This window comes from Echinops telfairi, unplaced genomic scaffold (assembly GCF_000313985.2).
Source record: "Echinops telfairi isolate 266 unplaced genomic scaffold, ASM31398v2 ScPeMD7_3533;HRSCAF=4204_1, whole genome shotgun sequence".
NCBI classification, from domain to species: domain Eukaryota; kingdom Metazoa; phylum Chordata; class Mammalia; order Afrosoricida; family Tenrecidae; genus Echinops; species Echinops telfairi.
Window position 1 is genome coordinate 13,314,097 of NW_022107432.1, and position 19,028 is coordinate 13,333,124.

The window sequence follows — 19,028 nt, forward strand, 5'->3', positions numbered from 1 at the left end:
CAGGGATAGGAAGCCTGGTCTGTCTCCATGGAACAGTTGGTGGTTTCAAACTGTGGACCAATATGTAACCACTCCACCAAGAGGGCAGTTTCACTGTCACAAGGGGTCCCTGTGAGTCAACATTGACCCTAAAGCACCTAACAACAGGGAGGTGGAATGGGAAAATGCTGTGGTCCAAGCCTCAAAATTATGAGACCAGCCTTCCTGGTTGGACAGAGACAGTGGGGACCCCTGAGGCTATGGCCCTTAGTCACCTTCAGGTCTAGAACTGAACATGCTACTGTGGTAGAATAATTCATCATTTAATATCATAAGTGCAACATTGGCCCAAGGACACAATTCAGAGGGTTAGGGATTCAGGAGTAATGGAAACAGGGAGGACTAAAGTAGGATAAGCATTTCAACATTGAGGGGTTACAATGGCTAGTATTATTGTTGCTCTGAAGTGCCGTCGAGTTGGCTCCCACTTAAACTGTGTACAACAGAACGAAGCACCGCCCAGTCCAGCACCATCCTCACAACTGCTCTTTGGGTTTCAGTCCCTTGTGGCAGCCACTGTGTCAATCCATCTCGCTGAGGGCCTCTCTACTTTTCCCCCGCCCCTCTACTTTACCAAGTATGATGTCCTTCTCCGGTGACTGGGCTCTTCTGATAACTTGTCTAAAGTACATGCCATGAAGTCTCAACACCTTGCCTCTAAGGAGCATTCTGGCTGTACTTCCAAGACAGATTTGTTTGTTCCTTTAGCAGTCCATGGTATTTTCAACATCCTTTGCCAGCCCTGTAATTCAAATGCTTTAATTCTTGTTCAGTCTATGAAACTCATGTGCTCACATAGAACCTGTCCATGGATTCAGAGGCAGTTGTGAACACAACAAGGGATACTGCATGGTTTAAAATCAGGAAAGGTGTGTTCTGAGTTATGGTCTGTCACCACTCTTATTCAACCTGTATGCTGAGCAAATCATCAGAGAAGCTAGATTATATGAAGAAAAATCGGCATCAGGATTGTAGGAAGGCTTATTAAAGATAAGCAGATGACACACCTTACTTGCAGAAAGTGAAGAAGACTTGAAACACTTGCTGATGAAGATCAAGGATTGCTGCCTTCAGTATGGATTACAACTCAGTATAAAGAAAACCAAAATTCTTACAACTGGACCGATGGGTAACATCATGATAAATGGAGAAAAGACTGAAGCTGTCAAAGATTTCGTCTTGCTTAGATCCAAAACCAGGACTCAATGGAAGCAGTAGTCTGTATGGGGTAAATCTGCTGCACAAGACCTCTTTTAAGAGTTGAAAAGCAAGGCGGTTACTTGAAGAAGTAGTGTGCCTGCCCCACGCCATGGCATTTCCCCTGGTCTGTTCTGCACGTGAAGGTTGGACACTGGCCACAATGGATGAGGAAACAAACTGTGTATGCATTTTTAAATGTAAAACTAATGATCTGCGCTGTAAACCTTTACTTGGTTCATAATAAAACGTTTACAAACAAATAATAGAGTTGTTGACACTTTGAAGGAATTCTTTTAGAAATTCTTTTAGAAATACATTTTGAAATACCTATACATAATACTCTGGTGTGTGTGTGTGTGTACACATATATACCATGAGTTGATAATTGTTGAAATGGAATGGCGAGGGTCCATTATACCATCTTTGTTTGCAATTTTTCATAATATAAAGTTTCAAGAGTGCCAATGCTACATGTAAAACTCCTAGTCCACAGCATGTGCTCAAAAACCAATGTTCTAGACAAGAGAAGGTGCATGTGCAACGTAAGACCAGCCAGGCCCTCTAGACCTATTGCCACCAAGCCAGTTCTGATTGTGGGCAAGCCCACGTGTCAGAGTAGGCCTGTGCTCCATAGAGTTTTTGATGGCTAAATTTTTGTCACAAGTAGATCACGAGGCCTTTCTTCCACAACATTATTGGGTGGACTTGAACCACGCATCTTTTTCTTGTTTTTTAATCATTTTATTGGGGGCACATACAACTCTTATCACAATCCATACACACATCCATTGTGTCATGCACATTTGTACGTGTGTTGTCATCATTCTCAAAACATTTTCTTTCTACTTGAGCCCATGGTATCAACTCCTCATTTTTCCCCTCCCTCCCCGACCATTCCTCTTTCCCTCTCCCTTGATAATTTATAAATTATTATTATTTTGTCATGTCTTACACTGTCTCCCTTCACCCACTTTTCTGTTCCACACATCTTTTTGTTAGCAGTGAGGTACATTAATCAGCCATTCCACCCAGGGACTCTGCCTTTTTAGAGACACAGGCAATTCGGGACCAACATGTGGGAAAAGGGTACTGAGAACATCACTGTCACTCAGGGCCATCCATCATCCACTCCTGCCCACCCTTCCACCAGAAAACCCTCTGAAAGTTGGTTACTGTTCGTCCTCCATTTTCTAAAAAAGTTTGCCAACAGAACTGCATTCATTGAGTATTCATTCCCCCGTATATTTTCGTCACATACACACCATCACGAATCCAGCTTCTCTCCGCTGTAGATCAGCTAGCAGGTGGCACCAGACTGAGCTGAAAGCACTCCGGCCAAGAGGAGAGCACCTCATAGCTGCAAGGGCCTGTGCTGCGGTGTGACATGCACACACAGGGCTTTTGTAGGCATGCAAAATACTGAGAAGAATGCTTTAGGAGCTCCTTCGGACGGTCTATGCCTCCACCGGGTTCATCTTTATGGGACCACAGTAGATACATTCAGTTAGCCCCTACATTCAGAAACTCCCTACTCCCAGATTGACAGAACGTCTCACCTTGGACCGATTCCAGGCTAGATGTTCACTCCCAGGCAGCCTATAAGTTAGGCAGTGTCTCTGATTCTTTCACCCTCTCTCCAACATGGGAGCTGCTGCCATGCCAGCTCTGATACTTACCAACTGTAATGCTCATGGGCCAGCCACTGTATCTGTTTCTCACTGAAAACAGAGATGAGACATCCCTCTCTGGTATTTACTCCCATAAAGATTTCTAAGAAATCTTTCTCATATTCCCATCTTTCCTGTTTCCCATAAATATGATCTAGGAAACCCTCTACAGGGCTATCAGGAGTTAGGGTTTGGATATCTGCAGGGATTTGAGATAATGCACGTGAAGTCGTGTATGGTGTCTGGTGCATAGTTGTTAAGTAAATATAGTTATTTTATAGTTCTGTCTACCTTTGGGATGTGTGGGTTTATTATTATACTGCCAATTGGGCTAATATTTAGACCCAGTGGTTCTCCGGGGTTGTGAGATCTATACAGCGTAGCAAATTGAAAGGCATATAGAATTTTCTTTGTCTTTCATGTAACCACACGCAGATGCATCTGCACTCAACCTCTCTACAGGGTCCATGCACAGATGAAAGTAACTTCCTAAGACCTGCACGGCTCTCCTCTGTGAATCACACTTCTCCTTCGGCACATTTCTTGACAGCATCTTTTCAACAACAACAACAAAACCCTGTGTGCATGTGTGCAGTAAGACTGGCAAGATGAGGTTAGAAACTTGGGGGTCGGGAAGTTGATGCAAAGGGGAAGGAAGGACTTGGCAAGGGAGGGTGGGGCTAATTGCACCATTCAAAGAATAAACTCAGGGCCACAGAAGGATGCACGGACAGAGTGCTGGATGGGTGCATGGCATCTCTTGCAGCGCATACTCAACAACAACCAAATGGTGAGGGGCTTCAAAAACTCAGGGAGAAAATTCCATCATCTTCAATTTTCCTATGAATTTTTCAAGCCCTCATAAAATAAACTATACACAGACACACACAGGAGGAGGCATCTTTTAAGTCTATTTCTCCATAAAGTCTATTTTTTCATAAACTTTGTGGGGTGGGGCCTTCAAAAAATCATGGCAAATGAAATTAAAAGATAATCAAATTTTTCCTCCTTGTAGATGCAAAAAAAGGTGACTTTATTTAAGTCTAACAAGGTCATTCTTATTTCTATTATGAAATTGCCTGTTGGGTACATTGGTGAGAGAGTCCATGGACTAAGTGTAAACACTAAACGTAAAACTGCATTAGGAAAAACACCACCAACAACAAACCTTGTAGTGGTGTAAAGTTTCTATGAACTCTACCTGAAGAATTTTGTCTGTGCCCTTGAGTTCTTGTGCAATAACCTCTACACCTTACAATGTACCCAGTGATCAAGTATGGGCCTTTGGATGAGACCTTCAGGCGACATTTGGGGTTGGGGGTGGGGAGATGACACAGGTGGGGACTGGACAGCCCAGAAAGAACACCTGACGATAACAGTTGACCCCAGGGGAGCTGGGTGACTTAACCAATCATGACTACATAATGAGACCCCAATAAAAGTTCGGACTGTCATCTACACACCTGGGAGGAGGCACAGCCTTTTCTTGTGATGCCAACACCTGGACCTTGCTCTATGGTCTCTTCTTGTGTTGCTTGTGGCTGTGATAAAACTATAATCACAAGCACAGTGCGTTCATGAGTTCTGATTCTGTTGCATTACTAAATCCATCCAAAGAAGTACTTGGAGCCCACAGATTAGAGGTGGGGAAGCCCTGGGACCTGAGCTTAGGGTTGGTATTCTGAAGAGGCAGTGGGAAAACCATGAGTGTGTTGCTTGGATTCCCAAGCATCTGGGTGGCATCTGAGGACTTGGGTCATCGTGGCAGTGTGGAGGACTGTGTCCTTTAACTTTTATGGTCAGGTCTGACTCTCAGTTGTTCGGAACCAGGGAAGAAGTGCTGCATGTCCAGTTTGTATCAGATGGCAGAGAGGTGAAAGGTGGAAGTTGGTTTTTCCGTTGGGCTGGTGTGAGACACGGGATCTGATTATTTTCCCAGGCACCAAGTTTCTCTCGTGAAGCAAAGAGCTAATCTGAAATCTCTATCTTATCCTTAACCTCACCTTAGACAGGAGCGCACTTTCCCCATCCTGGCTTAATTTTTTTGTGGCCATCATCATTCCCTATTTGTTTCCCCCCCGAAAAATGTACAGGAGGAATCCTGCTTGTTTCTCTGTCTCTGCCACTTAGCACTGAGTCAAGCATATGGTAATCTCATGAAAGAAAAGTTTTTTTAATGAGTGGATTTCCTTTTCGTTTCTCTAAGACTTAAAGGCCATCTAGAGCGGAATTCCTGACTGATGTGTTGTCCATTTAGTTGCCCACTGGGCCCCAGTGGAGAAAAGCCAGCCTACAAGCAAATAAGTATGTGAAGAGGCACCATGTGTTAGGAGGAAAACCCACACAGGAGTTAAAGGGATTTCCTCAGGTGTTGGGCTGCTGGCCTCAAGGTTGGCAGTTCAGGGGTTCTTGTACATTGATAACAGCAGCAAAAAGGTGACATTACATTTCCTGGGATATAAGCCTTTAAAACCAAATCATCATTCCATGTATCCAAGATGGAAGAAGAAATGAAAAAAAGATGATTCCAGAAATACCTATCACCCTTCCCAAGTGAACTTGAACCATATCACCACATTCAGATTTGATCAAATCCTCCTGAAATTCTGGCCAGTTTCAGTGACTTGGGGTTCTATCTGAGCCTGTCTGGGTCACATCCTAGTACTGTAACCAATTCCAACATTAGCACCTCCTGCCCCCAACGTGCACAGACACAAAAGCTGATCCTATTTTCTGAAGTGCTCTGGGTCCCTGGAAACCCGAGGGAACAGCATTAATGTCTTCAGCTTGCTCAAATGCAAGAATAGGAAAGTTAGGATTGGGTTCCTGGAATGAAGTTTTTGAATGGGCTTAAACCGATCACAGGGAATATAGATGTTCTAAATCGAGTCTTTAGACTCCACCATTGAGTTTACAGTATGTTACTTCAAAGATGTGGTTTTGAGGTCCAAGGTGTCCAAGACACAGGCCAAAGCATTTTCTAACACTTCATATGGACGTGAAAGCTGGACAGTGAATAAAGAAGCTCCGAGAAGAAGTGATGCACTTGAACGATGGTGTTGGCAAATGATATTGAAAGTCCCGTGGACTGCCAGAAGAACAAATCTGACTTGGAGCGCGTCTGAATACTCCTCAGAAGAGAGGATGCCGGGTCTTTGTCTCGAGTACTTTGGTCCTGTTATCAGGGGAGGCCATTCTCTGGAAAAGGGCATCATGCTTCGTAATGTACAGGGTCAGCAAAAGAGAGGAAGGCCTTCAAGGAAATAGAGTGACACAGTGGTTTTGTCAATGGGCTCAAACAGAACCACTATGAGGATGGGGCAGGGCTGGGAATGGGTTTCCTTTGGTTGTACGTAGGAGCCCAACAACAATCTGCAATATGTGAGACCAATTATTTTTAAAATGAGTGGGTCTAAGAAGAAAAGGAGGAGATATTACCAACAAAAAGCTTCTTTTCTCACAAAAGGCAATATCCAGCATGTTTGTGTATGTGTGAATTTTCATCTTCCACCGCTTTGGTTAAATCCAGTCTTCTTTCAGTTCCTGTTTGCAGACTTTTACCTTAAAAGTCTTGGAGAGCCTCTTCAATTCAAAAGTGCCGATCATCAGTTTCCAAGACTGTAAGTCTTCACAAGAGCAGCCTCATCTTTCTCCGAAAAAGGAGCTGTGGGTTTAAACCCCTGACTTTTGGGTTAGCAGCCATGGGTTTTAGGCATTGGGACTTTGCTAAAACTAGGAACCAGGTCACTCTAAGCCAGTGGTTCTCAACCTTCCTAATGCCGTGACTTTAATACAGTTCCTCATGTTGTGGTGACCCTGTATTTCGGTGTAGCTGCATGTGGGCGGACCTGCCTGGAGACAGATGGAGGTCTCAGTTCCTAAGACCATCACAGGGGACCCCTGTGAAAGGGTCGTTTGACTCCCAAAGGGGTCATGACCGCTCTAAGCCATGGACTAGCCTTAGATCTACTCTAGATGTACTCTTCCTGAAACTTGAACTTTCTCTGTTGAACTGTCTCTATTATATGAAGGGGTACCCCCCACCCCAATGGGAAAAAAAGCTATGCTGGGCGGAGCTTTTGTAGCACACATTTTCCCTGCTTGGCAAGCATCTAACAATTTGCTCTGAGTTAGTGCACCCAGTGGTGTCGCCTGGTGTCACACTGGTCACAGTGAATTTTTTCATAAAAAGAGTTTTGCTAAAACCTTGTTTTTTTCCTTTATGGCTGACTTAAGAGAACGGCACGCGGCTGTGAAATGTTGTTTCCTGCTCTGGAAAAATGCTACAAATGAAGGCTGAGCATGATAGTGGGACAAGAGGAAACTAAAAGGAAATAGAGGAAAGAACCAGGAGGCAAAGGGCATTGATAGATGTCTAAATACAGGAATGTACATATGTAAATATATTATCTATAACGACAGGGAAATAGATCTATTTACAACATGTATATGTTAAGTATCAAGGTAGCAGACAGAAATTGGGCCTCTACTCAAGTACTCCCTCAATGCAAAAACACTGTTCTAATAACCTGGAATTCCATGATGTTCCTCTTCCCGACACGATCGCTGAAGACAAATGGATGCACAGCAAATGTGGTGAACAAAGCTGATGGTATCCAGCTATCAAAAGATATAGCATCTGGGGTCTTTAAGGCTTGAAGAAAAGTGGCCATCTAACTGAGAAGCAACAAAATCCACATGGAAGAAGCACACCAGCCTTTGTGATCATGAAGTGTCAATGGGATCAGGCATCAGGCATCAAAGACCCAGAACAAAAAAAAATCATATTAATGTGAATGAGGTGGAGTGCAGAGTGGAGATCCAAAGCCCATCTGTAGACAATTGAACATCCACTTACAGAAGGGTCCCAAGGAAGAGATGAGCCCAGTCGGTGCAGTATAGCACCAATGAAACATACAACTTTCCTCGAGTTCTTTAATGCTTCTTCCCCTACTATCATGATCCCAATTCTACCGTACAAATCCGGCTAGACCAGAGCATGTAGAGTACAGATAAAAGGTAGAAACACAGGGAATCCAAGATAGATAAACCCCTCAGGACCAATAATGACAGTAGCGATACCAGAAGGGGAAGGGGAAGGTGGGAGGAGAAAGGGGGAACTGATTACAATGATCTACATATAACCCCCTCCCAGGGAGACGGACAACATAAAAGTGGATGAAGGGAGACACTGGTCAGTGTAAGATATGAAAAAATAGTTATTTATAAATTATCAAGGGTTCATGAGAGAGGAAGGGTGGGGGGAGGGGCGGGAAATGAGCTATACCAAGGGCTCGAGTAAAAGAAAATGTTTTGAGAATGATGATGGCAACAAATGTACAAATGTGCTTGATGCAATGTATGTATATATGGATTGTGGTAAGAACTGTTTGAGCCCCCAATAAAATGATTTAAAAAAGAAAAAAAAATGTGTTAGTCTGGGTAGACTAGAGAAACAAATTCATAAACACGCAAATGTGTATAAGAAAGAGGTTTATGTATAAGAGCAGTTGAATATTGAGAAAACAAACCAGCCCAGTCAGATCAAGTCCATAAGTCTGATATTAGCCCATATATATGATACCAAATCTATAAAGTCCTCTTCAGACTCATGAAATACACACAATGACACCGAATGCAGGATGATCACAGGCCAGTGGGTAGAAAGTCTTTGGATCCACTGGCGTTGTAAGCATCTCAGCGCTGGCAGGGGTCTCTGCGTGGCTTCTCCGGCTTCAGAGGTCTGGTTGCATCAGGGTAGGTCCATGTGGCTTCTCCAGCTCAGGGCACTGGTGTAGCTCCATGTGTCTTGTCAGCTGCAATGTCTCTCAGGGAATGAGAGGTGTGTTCTGCCTCCAACGAGGAAATACCGGCTTTCCCAGAATTCTCAAGAGAAGGCCATGCCCACACAGACACCTCATTGGCTCTGATCCGATTGACAGACTAGACTCCACCCCTTCACTCTTAATCTTCCCAAGTCCCAAATTGACACCAGATTACATAACTACCACAGAGGTGCTGTCAGCCATCCAAACAGATGAGTCTGAAAAATGTTTCCAAGAATGGAATCGCAGATTTGACAAAGGTGATAAGATTGTTTTATAAAAAAATTATATACACAACTTTGAAAAAATTTTGTATTTTTTGGGTACCCCCTCATATATACTCCTCTTCATTATAATTAATTCACTCATTCAAGTACTGCTCTGATCTGGTGCTGAATCCTCATTTATAGAAAAATAGGAATAAGTCAAGCTACTTAAACAGCTTGGAAATGAACAGAAAGAAGAATCCTTCTTGGATTTGCTAAATGTTCAAGAGTCTCTGCCATCTATAATTTGCTTTAGAAGTCAGGCTCAACACAAAGACAAGTATCACTGGTCATGTCTTTCCACAAAATCTCAAGTAATGCTGTATCACCATAACGTTTATTGAGCATTTACTGTGTGCCAAGTACTATCTGTATGGGTTAATTCCATATGTCCTTACAACAACCTTGTTATTGCCCCTCTTTACAACCACGGGGCCCTGGGGCCTCGTGGGTAATGAGCTGGGCTGCAAACCACATGGTCAGAGATGCAAACCCGCCACCACTCTGAGGGAAGATGAGACATTCTGCGCCCAGAAAGACTTGCAGCCGTGGAAACCCAAAGGGGCAGTTCTCATGAGGGTGTTCTGAGAATTTAATTAAATGTAAGTAAGTTTCCTGACCCTACTAAGTGATTGTTGTTATTAGATACCATCAGGCCAGCTCCAACTCACAGCGATCCTATGTACAATACAGCCCTGCACCATTCGCACACTTACTGTTGTGCCCAAACACACTGTTGCAGCGACTGTGTCCATCCATCTTGTTGAAGGTCTGCCTCCTTTTCCCTGGCCCTCTGCTTTACCAAGCGGGACGCCCTTTTCCAGAGATGGGCTCTCCTGGGACCACGCCCAAAGTACATAAGGTGACATCTCACCATTCTTGCTGTTACGGAACATCTGCCTGTACTGCTTCCAAGACAGATTTGCTTGTTCTTCTCGGGCAGACCAGAGGTCTTGTGTAGCTGACGGTTGGTATATATATTTTTAATGCTGATGCCAACACAGACTTTGTCTGTAGTCCCCTTTCTTCTCACAGAGTCTACTGAATCAGAAGAGGCAATGATGTGGTGCATAGAGCCCTGTAGCAGTAATCAGAAGTCCTGGGTTTGCGTCCCTACTTGGGCCTCATTACAACTTAAACAAATGTCTTACACTCCCAAACTGTCATCACTAAACCAGTCTGACACTCCCCTTTTATGCCTTCTGCTGACACGCACTGCCATTGATTCGATTCTGACTCATAGGGACCCTACAGGGCAGCATAGAACTGCCCCTGTGTGTTTCAAAACGTGTAACTCGTCACAGGAGTAGAAAGCCTCGTATTTCTCCTGCTGTTTCATGGTTCCTAGGATGTTGCAAAGGTTCTATTTCACAAGTATATAAAAAGCACTTTGAAAATTGTTAGAAGTCCTCAAGGATATAGTGAGTCAGGTAACTTTACTAAGATTAATTAGGTGCCTTTAAGGAAGAGCGCTGGTGGCACAGTGGGCTAACCACAAGTTCAGCAGTTCAAATCCACCAGTCCCTGTGTAGGAAAAGGATGAGGCATTCTGCTCCCATAGAGAGTCACAGCTTCAGAAACCAAAGCAGCAGTCCCACTCGTCCTTGAAGAGTTGCTATGAGTCGGAATTGGCTTAATGGCAGTGTTTGGAGTCTGAAAGGTCAAATCTGAACTGAAGTGATGCCACACAACCACAACAAGGCACTAAAAGGAGGTTCTGGGTGGCATGAATGGCTAAATATTTGGCTATTCATAGAAAGGTTGATTGTTTGAGGATACCCAGAGGTTTCTCTGAGCAAAGGCCTGGCAATCTGCTTCTGAAAGGTCACCACTTGGAAAACTCTGTGGGGGTACTCATCGTCTACAACACAGGGGGTTGACTGTAATCATGGTTTTTGTTTGTTTGTTTATAGCTCTAAAAGAGGAACTACTGGTCTAGTGGTAGAATTCTTGCCTTCCATGTAAGGGACACAGCTTTCATTTCCAGCAAATACACCTCATGTGCAGCTACCACCTATCTATCAATGGAGGCTTGTTTTGCTGTGATGCAAACAGGTTTCAGAGGGACTTCCAGACTGAGTAGGGCTAGGAAGAAAGGCCTGGCGAGCAGCTTCTAAAAATGAGCTAATAGAAGCCCTGTGGATGACAGCAGTCTGATCCACAGTGGTTCATGGAGATGGAGCAGGATAGTGCCTCAATCCGGTATGCAGGGGGGCCATAGGAGTCCAGGGCCGCACCGTGGCACCTGACAACAAGGATCTCAAACAATGTTCACCAGACTGTTTTGGTCTGAAATCTGTTAGAAAAAATAAACTCTACATTACAATCCAGCAAATGGTAATAAAAATTGGACAAAAATACTTATATTACTTTCACGCACACACACACACACACACACACACACACACATTTGGCTGTTCTTCGTTCACTTTCCTGAATGCAGGTCAATAATTTTACAACCCAAGAAGGCAGTGGTCCTTGACCCTCAACTCTAACTAGAGACCAAAATCATGAGAGGAGCGTGTTGAAATTCTGATGCGGAGACACAGAATCAATGCTTGCGCATGGAGCTGGACATCCCCAGCCTCAGGTCAAGCTATTGTGCAGCCCGGGTTGAGAACTTCAGCACTAAGGACTTCTAGCTCACAGCTAACTTCAAGGTCAGCAGTTTGAAACCATTAGCTGCTCTTCGGGAGAAAGGTGAGGCTTTCTACTCCCATAAAGAGTTACAGTCTAGGAAGCCCATAGGGGCAGTTTTGCTCTGTCCATAGGGTTGCCGTGAGTCAGAATCTACTTGATGGCAGTGAGAGATTTACTTACAACCCTGGCCACTAAACACTCTGCTCCAGGCATTTGCCCTGGCAGACTGGTGAGCTGGCTGCACTCATGTGGCTCCAGCCTTCCTGAGGTGAGCACAGGCGGAGAGAAGAGCAAAGTGGTGCCCAGGCAGGAGGGAGGCCACCTCCCCACCCCCAGATGGCCAGGTAACCCCATGCAGAGCAAAACTGGAGTCTGCAAGGAAGAGACAAGCCAGTCGGGGTGCAGTATAGCACTGATGAAACATACAACTTTCCTCTAATTCTTTAATGTTTCCCCACCCCCACTATCATGACCCCAATTCTACCTTACAAATCCGGCTAGACCAGAACATGTACACGGTTACAGATGAGTTGGAAACACAGGACAGATAAACTCTTCAGGACAGATAAACCAATAATGAGAATATCTATACCAGGAAGGTAAGGGAAAGGTGGGAGGAGAAAGGGGCAACCGAGCACAATTATCTACATATAACTCCCACCAACAGGGATAGACAATAGAAAAGTGGGTGAAGGGAGACATCGGTCAGTGTAATACATGAAAAAATAATACGAATTTATAACTTATCAAGAGTTCATGAGGGAGGGAGGGAAAAATGAGAAGCTGATACTAAGGGCCCAAGTAGAAAGAAAATGATGATGGCAATAAATGTACAAATGTGCTTGACCCAATGGATGGATGGATGGATTGTGATAAGAGCTGTAGAAGCCTCCAATGAAATCATTTTTTAAAACTGGAGTCTGTTTGGAGTGTGTTGTTCAAAATGAAGAGGCCCCCACAAGAATTCTTGGCTTGAAGAGGAGGTGCTAAGGAAAAGCAAAGGTAAAATGCCAGACCTCGTTGCCTGTCTACAGCGCATAGAAACTTTACCTGTGTATACATGGGGCCTTGAAGGCAGCCTGGCGGTGAAGTAATTAAAGCACTAGGCTGCTAACTGGAAGGCCAGGGATTCAAACCCACTGGCTCATTCTGAGGAAGACATGGCAGTTGGCTTCAGTAAAGACCTGTAGTCTTGGACCTATAGCCCATTACTTTATGGGGTAATTCTACCCTGTCCTGTGTGCAATGGATTTGGGAGAGCCAGGGCATTAAGTAAAGATTGTTGAAACTGAAAGATTAGCTCAGCCAGAGGGGGCAGCCTGGCCCAGCTTTCTCCTCCTTCCAAGTGTGGCCCAGAAGGGGCAGCAAGCCCCTCCCAACTTAGCCCCTCTTCACTCTCTGTGGTAGTCTGGGTACTTTTAGAGAAACAAATCCACATAAACTCATGTATAAGGGAAAGTTTTATATAAAGATTAAGTGCACATCAAGAAAACATCCCAACCCAGTGCTGCCCAAGCCCACAAGTCCAACATTAACCCATATGTCTGACACCAATCCACAAAGTCCTCCTCTATCTCACAAAACACACGCAACGATGCCGACTGCAGGAGCAAAGCCAAGTCAGTGAACCTGTGAGCATCTCAGCACTGGCAGGGGTCTCTACACGGCTGCTCCAGCACCCAGGGCTGCATCGGGGTAGGTCCATGTGGCTTCTCCTCAGGGATGTCTTGCTGGAAGTGAGCCTTGCCAGCTGAAGCAGGGAACTGACTAAGGCAGCTGCACCCTGGCCCGACCATCAGAGAGCAAGAGACCCAAGAACGCAAATGGCGAGGCTCACTGAGCCATTTATCCCTCTGCCCTTCAATTAACCCCACGTGTTTATCAGCCAGGTTGGCACAATAAACTAACTACCTCACTCTCCATGAGAGAAGTCAAGGAGGGATAGAAGGGTTGGACTTCGCTGTGTGCTCAGCTGGTGGGATCTGCAGTCTACATGCAGCTGCCTGGATAAGCCAGGGCAGAACTGAGCCAGACTACAGGTGCATGCTAGAGCCTGTAAGTCAATACTCCTGCCCTACCGCATGCGGTACATGAGGATCGATGCGATAAACCTCGACTGTACTCAGAAACCTTACCTAATTCATCATCAAAAATTCCAGTAAAAAGGAGAGCTGGGCAGTTTCTCTATAGAGTGGGTTTAAGAGACATGCACTGTCTGTTTAAAGCATGAAACATACCCATTCCCCTGGAGGAGATTCTGACTCAAGACAGCAGCCTCAGTATTACAGAGTCAAGCAGTGCTCTGGAGGGTTTTCAAAGCTGTGAGTGACCTTTCAGAAGGAGATCGCCAAGCCTTCATTGTGGGCGCCTCTGGGAGGGTTTGAACAGTCAATCTTTTAGTTAGCAGTTGAGCATTTATCCATCTGCACCATCAAGGACCATTTTTACCCAGCTCAACTTAGCAGTCATAAGAACAGGAGTTAACGTAGATTGGGCACTTACTGGGTGTTCCAGCATTTCATATCCATGACCTCATTGCATTTGGTCCCACACCATCTCTTCAGGGCGTACCAGATGCTAATGCAAGCTTATGCTCTCCCCAAATTCCACGCATGGGTCTACGGTTTCCCAGCACTCCTGGCGCTGAGCACCAGACAATCCTTTGTTGTGAAGGGCTGGCTACCCATTCTAGGATGCTTAGCAGCATCTCTGGTCTCTACCCTCATGCAGTTTGACTGTGACAGCTGTCTCCGAGAAGGCAAGATGTCTTATTCTCACATACACTCATCCAGAGGCATGCACACGTTCCTCTTAAGAACCACTGTAGTGATAGAACTCCCTGGGTGGTACAGAGGCGTAAATGTCTGTCTGTTAACCAGAAGCTTGCCAGTGAGAATCTATCTGGAGACGCCTCAGTAGGATGGCCTATCGATCAGCCTCCGAAAGATCACAACTAATGAAAGGCCTGCGGAGTGCCTTGCCACTCTGGCACACAGGGGTGCCACCACAGGCCGGAATGGACTTCATGACAACTGGCTCGGTTACTCTGTTACCTGCTGGCACTTGACATGCACATAACCACAAAGAAGTGACGGATCAAGACCAAATACCATTACAGAGCTACTAATATGAACAATTCAGACAAGTATGGTCTGACAATGATGCCACCCTACACTTTTACAGTCCATGAAATACTCTCATAGCTGCTACCTCCTTTCAGGGTATTACGGATTGACTTAGTTTCCCCACCCTCAAGAAAAAAAACCTCACTGCCAGAGAGTCCATGCTGACTCATAACAACCCAACCGGACAGGGTAGAACTGCCCCTGTGAGTGTCCGAGATTGTAACTCTTGATGGAAGTAGAGAGGCTGGTGATTTCAAACTGCCGACCATATAATTAGCAGCCCATCACCTATCCTCTATGCCGTTAGGATGTCCTCCCACCACACACCCCCCTCCCAAAAAAAAACATGTGTAGTAATCTGAATCTGTGCCTGAGGCCATCACCCTCTTTGCTATGGCTGCCTTTGCTATGTTAATGATGCAGGATGAGTGCTGGGTGTATTTGGAGTCATCTCTGTTAGATCAAAGAGATTAACAGAAGAGAGGTGAGGTAAATCAGAAGCCAAGACACAAGGTGATGCCAAGGAACTAGGAAGCAGAAGCTGTAGAGCCGACAGAGAAAGCCTTCTCCTAGCACAGGTGCCCTGAACTCGGACTTCTGGTCCCCAAACCTCACTGCCACGGAGTCCATGCGGACTTAAAGCGACCCCCGTGGGTTTCCAAGATGGTAACTGTTGATGGGAGTAGATGGAAAGCCTAGTTTTTCTCCCTTGGAGCTGCTGGTGGTTTGGAACTGCTGACCATGCAGATCGAAGCCCAATCATAACCACTACACCACCACGGCTCCATAAAGGGTGAGACAACGCAATTGTTTATGACACCTACCCCATATGGAGCCTAGTGCTGTTGTTAGCGGCCATCACGTCGGTTCTGACTCGTCGTCAGCCTGCGCACAGCAGAACAAAACACTGCCTGGGCCTGGGCCATCTGCACAGTTGTTCCTATGCTGAGCTCATGGTTGCAACCACTCTGTTAATCCAATTAGTCAAGGGCCTTCCTTTGTTCACTGCCCCTCTACTTTACCAAGCATGATGTCCTCTAGCAACTGGTCTCTCCTACAATATGCCCAAAGGGTGTAAGACCAAGTCCTGCCAGGCTGGTCTCAGCATTTATTGAGCACTTATCATGTGCCAGGGTTCCTTCAGTGGCACAAAAAGTTAAGCAATTAGCTGCCAATGGAAGGTTCATCATTCAAACCCACCCTAGTGGCACAGGGGTTTCATGGGCTGCTAATCACAAAGGTCAGCAGTTGGGACCCACCAACTGCTCCAAGGGAGAAGCATGAGGCTTTCTGATCCTGTAAACATTTACAGCCTCGAAAACCCACGGGGACAATTCTCTGTTCACAGGATCCCGATGACTCAGAATCAGCTCGGCAGCAATAAGTTTAGTTTTTGGTTTATGGGCACCTCAGAAGAAAGCCTGGAGATGTATTTCCCAAAGATCACAACTATGGAAAACCCTGAAAATGGCGGGTTGTCTCTGACACACACGGGCCACCATAAATCAGAACCAACTGTCCACCAACTGGTTTGCCCCTATCCCTTTTATTAATGCGTGAGCACTCAACTCAGTTTTCTACATCAAGTCGGTTCTGATTCATAGTAAATCTTATTGAAGCATTAAGTAAATGTCATTTTTAAGTAAGAAAACTGAGGCTGGAGTTGGTTAACTCACCCAAAGCCACAGCTATATCAAGGTCCAAACCAAGGTTGAATGAAGATTTATGTTCTAAACTGAAAAACCACTGGGATTTTAGGGAGGCAATGGAAGAAAAAGTTGACGCTCATTTTTCTCAGCGTGCTAACGTTGAAATGAATTATGAGAAATTATTCCTTCCCTTTGCTTCCATGGTGATCCTCCACATACGAACCCAAGGCATTAACTACATACGGAGTGAGTCCTGTCGGAATTCTGGTCTTTGGTTTTTTGTTTTCCCCCCACGAAAAAACAGCCCTTTGTTTTTTAATAAACATATGCAGTGATAGAAACTGCCTGTGAACGAGTATCGAGGGGAAGGAAGACTTGTTTTCTTTAGCCCAGGAAGGCGTAATGCACGACCAAAAGAGCAATGGAGCCCTTGTCCCCCCACACACCAGAAGATAAACACTCAAATGAAGCTTGTAATTCTAAGTAATTACTTTCCGATTCTAAACACACGCAACTTTACTGGATGCTTCTTTCAGAACTGCCAGTCCTTCCAGAGCACTTTCATTACTCTAATGGACACACTTAGCATAATCTCCATCACCCACATCAGAAGTCAAAGTTGGACCCAAGTGGCAGTGTTTGGCTCTTTCACACCACCCAGATGGATCGCATGTGCCAACACCTCTGAAGGGAGCTCCCAAGCTATTCTCAGCAGTGACAGCACCCCTAGCATCAGCCCACAGCTTGCCAAGACAAGCCTTCTGAAGGAGAGACATACTCACTTGAATGTATAAATACTGACATATTTATTTTAACGATTGGATAAAAAATTGGAAGCGTCAACTAGCTTTTCGTCCAAGTGAATAAAAATTCTGCCGCAATCATGATCATGCAGATTGGGTGGCAAGGTACAGACTACTCAAAAAAGTACATCCCCTCAATGAAAAGATCTGGCCTAACAGACTGTGTGCAAAAGGAATAAATTGTTTTCCCATTCATTTGCATAATTATTGAAGAGATCTCTTTCTCATGAAGCAAAAACAACAACAACAGCAATGGGCCCAACAGATGCTAGCTGCCAAAATGGCCTTTCAGACCTCCCAGGTAGCTCAGATCAGTGTCAGAAAACAGGTCAGTATTCACAATGCAGCCTTACCACCAAGCCTGGAACCTTCTAATAGAGAAATGCACTGAATAGAATTCAGGAGCCCAGGGTCTTGCCAAATAAGTCATTTACACCAAATAAACTGATGACTATGTGTAACTAACCATATTGATAAGGGTGTGTGCAATATCACTTAAACAAATCGAAGGGAGCCAAGCCTTGCACTCAGGACAGACAGCAACAACCAAGGCAATGTACTCAGTTGTTTGCCTTTGGGCAGGCACTTGGGATACCCATCCACGCGGGCCCTAGGCAGCCTGACTCCCTCATGGTTGCTGGGTGAAGGGTGCAACGGCTTAAGAGGAGGGAAGGTACACTAAAAGACGGTACGCTGTGGATGGCAAGAGGACAGCCAAGGGCGGTCCACTTTCATGCAGGTGACTGTTCTATTGGCGTTCACTAAGGTCAGTCCCAACTGCAAAAGGCCAGGGAGCTTACTAGGCTTGTGGGTGTTTGCCTGGTGCCCATTTTCCTCCATTCTTAACTCAGGAGATAGTCTCTCACAGACTACAAGCGAGCCGGGCAGCAAGTAACCCCTGTGGATCTAAATCCTGTACCCCTTGATTCTAGGAGTTATGCCTACCACACACAGGCTGATCTGACCTGGACACTTGAAATCTCACCCCACAGTCATTCTTTTCCACTCTTCTCAGGGGATGCCTATGTAAAATCACTTCTAATGCAGCTCAGAGATAGGGAGTGTAATTCAAGGCAAAGAGCCCACTGGGTACCGTGGGCGCCCAGAGCTGCCCAGGAAGGCACGGTGCCCCTGCAGCCTCCAGGTCTCAGCGTGGGGTCAATGAGGTACACCCACCCTAGCTTTAGACACAGCCCCAAGTTCCCAACATTTTCTGAGTGCCAGGTCCCCACCCACAGTCCGTCTGGGGTTGCCTGGTCTTGCCTCCCTCTCTGGAGTGGGTACTCTTTTAAGGTTTCCATGTCCCCAGTACACCGAAGGGCTGAGTTGTGATACCCAAGTCATTTCCTGAGTCACGGGCCCCCGCCCCCATCCTGCCACCTTCGGACGCCCACTTCCCTCCGCAACTTTCCCATCCTCCCAAGCGCCCACCCAGACAGCCAGGCACCTCCTGGCTCTCGGTCCAACGCCGCTTCCCGCGCCTACCCTTCGGAAGCCCCTACGGTCTATCTCCAAGGACCCGCTCACGCGCCTGCCCCACCCCACTGGTTGCTTTCCTTTCCGGGGATGCCCTCCCTCGGGCTCCCCATCTCCTCCCGTCCGCCCCGGGCTTCCTCTCTACCCCATTCTCCTCTCGGGTTCCGTGCCCAACCGTTGCCCGGCGGAGGACGCCCGGAGAATGCGGGCATGGCGCCCCTCGCCCTGCCTCCCGGGCTGACTCCTGGGGCGCTCTGGCATCGCAGCCTTTACCTCTAGCCCAGTGGGTCCAGTCCCCACGCCCTCGGCCCCGACACCGTGATGCTGCCCCAGCCCCA

General features: G+C 46.0%; 1 protein-coding gene across 1 annotated transcript in view; it reads right to left on the reverse strand.

Annotated features, from left to right (window-relative positions):
* PAQR8 (progestin and adipoQ receptor family member 8) overlaps positions 1–11,184 on the reverse strand; it is a 49,264-nt gene extending 38,080 nt beyond the window's left edge. The window contains exon 1 of the mRNA XM_004696358.2: positions 9,714–11,184. The gene's annotated coding sequence lies outside the window, so the exon portion shown is untranslated. The remainder of the gene's footprint in view (positions 1–9,713) is intronic.
* Between the last annotated feature and the right edge of the window lie 7,844 nt (positions 11,185–19,028).